The sequence below is a fragment of the Miscanthus floridulus genome, chromosome 5 (genome assembly GCF_019320115.1).
Source record: "Miscanthus floridulus cultivar M001 chromosome 5, ASM1932011v1, whole genome shotgun sequence".
NCBI classification, from domain to species: domain Eukaryota; kingdom Viridiplantae; phylum Streptophyta; class Magnoliopsida; order Poales; family Poaceae; genus Miscanthus; species Miscanthus floridulus.
Genome location: NC_089584.1, coordinates 61,985,927 through 61,989,593, shown reverse-complemented (window position 1 = coordinate 61,989,593; position 3,667 = coordinate 61,985,927). Strand labels below are relative to the sequence as shown.

Here is a 3,667-nt window from a genome sequence, read left to right as displayed (position 1 = left end):
TCCTCTAATAGTCGTTAAGAAATATCAACAAGCATTTATGGCGCCGTTGCCGGGAAAGGCAACTGGCATCGAATTTATAAGGCTGAATTTGTTAGCTAGGTTCTTGTTAGTTATCCTAAGTAGTTTATCCTTTTTTCCTCATATCCTATCACTACCCTACACAATCATGGCTGATAAGTCCATTCATGATTTTTCTACACCCTCGACTGCTAATGTACTAGACCTAATGTTCTCAATGGGGACGCTAACTTTGAGCTTAAGCCAGCATTAATTATGATGGTTCAAGCTAGTCTATTTTGTGGGAAAGCCCATGAGGATGCAAATGCTCACCTCCAATATTTCTTGGAGATTTGTAGCACATTCACCATTAAGGGAGAGAGCCAAGAGGTTATACGTCTTCACCTTTTCCCCTTCTCTTTGTTAGGAAAGGCTAAGCAATGGTTTTACTCTAACCACAATGTTGTAGATACATGGGACAAGTGTTCCAATGCTTTCCTAGTTAAGTTTTCCCCATGGGGGAGACTAATGCTCTACGCAATAAAATCTCTAGTTTTCAATAACTAGCAGATGAATCAATTCTTGAGGCTTGGGAATGAATACAAGAGTATTCTCTACATGCCCACACCATGGCATGGAAGACTGGCTTTTCATCTACAACTTCTACCATGGACTAGTGTCATTAGATAGGAGCCATTTAGATGCTGCTGTTGGTGGTGTATTCTTTTCACAAAACAAAACCGAATGCACATCACATGTATGCCAGGATCTATTTATTCATACATGCGATGACAAAATGATACATTGCAATGTTTATTACAAAAGCAATTACATATATAAAAAATGACTAGAGGTTCTAAACACAAAATTACATCAGAGTTCCAGCAGAGTAGGGTCTCCATCCCTTCAGGCAACTGATCAGGGGTACACCAGCCTAGCATCGACACCGTCTTCAAGAAACATCATCTTCTAGAAACTCCATCTTCTAGTCCGAACACTAGGTGGGGTAGCAAAGGGGACAAACAGGAAGAGTGAGCACATCAAAATGTACTCCGCAAGTGTAGGAAAGTATGACATGCAGGCCAACACAAGGAAAAGGCTAACAAGGTTTAACACAAGCCCTTAAGCAACACACCTATTACCTTAAACCTTAAGCACCTATTTAACTAGGTGAGATCTTCCTTCACCTTGGAGAACCACTATAACCAACACTCGAATCCCATCCGAGCACCACACCTGGATCCCATCAAAGCAAACCAACACTTGGATTCCATCTAAGCCTCCCAACTGAACTAGAGCCATCTAATCAAGAAGAAGTCTAGGCTGCTCTTGACCATGAGCACGGCTGATATATCAGTTTTACACTCTGCAGAGGTTGCACACTTTCACCATGAGTCATGTTTCCCCATCACGCTTCACACTACCTAGGTGCTTAGAGGGGGTCACACTACAAGGCCTTTACAAAGTCCCTCCAAGTCTGTTTTACACCTTCACTAAGGTTTCTAACCGCTAACAGTGGGTACCAACACCACTACAGAAGCCCCCTCTTATGCCACACAAACCGACCCGATGTAGCATAACTTGGAGGAAACTAATTACTTGGTCAGGGCCAGAGCCATATAGCCCTCGAGGTTGTGCTGTTAAGCTGGGTTACTTGTCCATGAACTGGTCCTTAGAATCCAAGCAGGAATGAGCACAATCCATTCCACCAATTCCAACAATCCACCAGAAAACATTTACCCAAAATCTGGCACACACCTCCACCAAAACCAACCATCCTACTAGATTCCTATTCACCATGTTGCTATAAACATTACCAACCCAAGTTGCATAAATCATTAATCAATATTAAATGATAACCTTTCCAACCCAAGACTGCAAGCTAAGCAAGACAACTACCCAACCAACCCAGGTTACAAGGATGATAACATCAAGTTCTAGTAAACCCTAACATAGGATTCAAATTATGACTCAGCATGCAACTAATGGTCTAACTAAACTAACTCAAATCAAAACAAAAGTAGGAGCAAGTATGGTCAAGGACACTTGCCTTAGTCTTAGAAATGCATAACAACTCAACTTTGGGGCTTCGGGATCCACCGATAACTTCTCTTCCGTTGTGGCAAACTTTGGGCGCATAAACATATAAACAAACATATACAAATAAACAAAAGTAGTATACCAAATATGATAAACAACTTATGAAAAGGTTACTCACATGTAGGTCTTGTTTCTATGATCGCGTGAGCGCAAAAACTGCTGAAAACGGAGATCGGACGGAAAAGATACGGACTTCGGAAGATTTATCGAGAGGAGGGGCAATTCAGGTATTTCACTTGAAATGCGCTGAAATACATGAAATAATTAGTACTGATGGGATTAAACAATGATAGGAATATATATTGGAGAGTTGGAATAAAAAGAATTGAATTCGCATTTGATACGATTGAATAATAGAGGAAAAGGATAGAAATTAAATAAACCAGGGACCTATCTGCGATTTCCAAAAATAAATAATCATGAAGGGGTCCTTCTTCCTCACTGAGTTGGATCGGCATGGCAGGGGAAGTTACTGTTTACGCTAGGAAACAGAGGGGCTCAGCCATGGAGGGAAATAGGGCCAGCCAAGGGGGCTGGCGCCGACTTGGAGGGTGACTGGCCGGCCAGGGAGGTGCCGGGCCAGACGGCGGCGACCATGCAGGAGTTGTGGCCAAGCAGAGGCCGAGCTCGGTAGCAGCGGTTGCACAGAGGCTGCTCACATAGGGGCACAGGGGCAGGGCGCATGGCGCATGGCCAGTCGAGGGGCTAGGCGGCCGACTAGGAGGGCTTGCGGCTGGACCAGGGGAGGCAATGGCTGGCCAGCGGCGGCCAGCATGCAGCACAGTAGAGAAAAAATAACAAACATGGAGATGCTTGCTAGAATTGTGGAAGAAGGGATGAGAAAATAGTGAAACGGCAATGGATTCGCGCAATACGATATACCATGGCATAGAGAATGAAGAGATCTACCTTAGGGTGGCCTTGAAATCAGCAGGGGACATCGAAGTTGGCCGGAAAAACTCATCGAACCTTCGTTAGAAAAGTTCATCGTCGCAACTTCGACGATAGATGTAGGACAAACGGATTGGCGGCTCGCGAAATCGATCAGACTTTTGGAATGAGGGCGTCGAGCAGAACACCGACATGTATTTATAGGTAGGGTTTGGGTCAGTGGAAAATTTAGGGTTTTGGGATTATTTTAATTTCACGAATTAAAATAATTCCAGAAAATCTAGAATTGCTTTTTAAGCGATGAAAAATAGCCTGGAGCTCAGAAAAATCCCTAGAAAAATCTTGGAGATAGTTTGAAGGATGAGGAACTCAACTAAAGTTGTTTGAGCTCACAAAAAGATTGTTGCAAAGATCAAGGAAAAATATTAAGCCCAAGGAAAAAGGAATTTAATTCCAGAAAAGGTTAGAAAATTTCTCGGAGAGAAAGAAACGTCGCTCTATCATATTTCAAAACCATGTGCACTCATAAACACCAAATGCAACCGGCATGAATGCAACACCCTTCACATTTATTATAAAAGTTATTTTAAAAATCAACATTTTTCACATTATAAATTGCAAAAACCCTAATTAAATCTTGGAAACTTTAGAAAATGATAAAAGCATTAATTTTATTCAG

General features: G+C 42.3%; 1 non-coding gene across 1 annotated transcript; it reads right to left on the bottom strand.

Annotated features, from left to right (window-relative positions):
* Nucleotides 1-525: 525 nt before the first annotated feature.
* On the bottom strand, nucleotides 526-633 carry LOC136455681 (small nucleolar RNA R71). The gene has a single exon (XR_010759162.1). It is a non-coding gene; the product is annotated as a small nucleolar RNA R71 (small nucleolar RNA).
* Nucleotides 634-3,667: the final 3,034 nt, after the last annotated feature.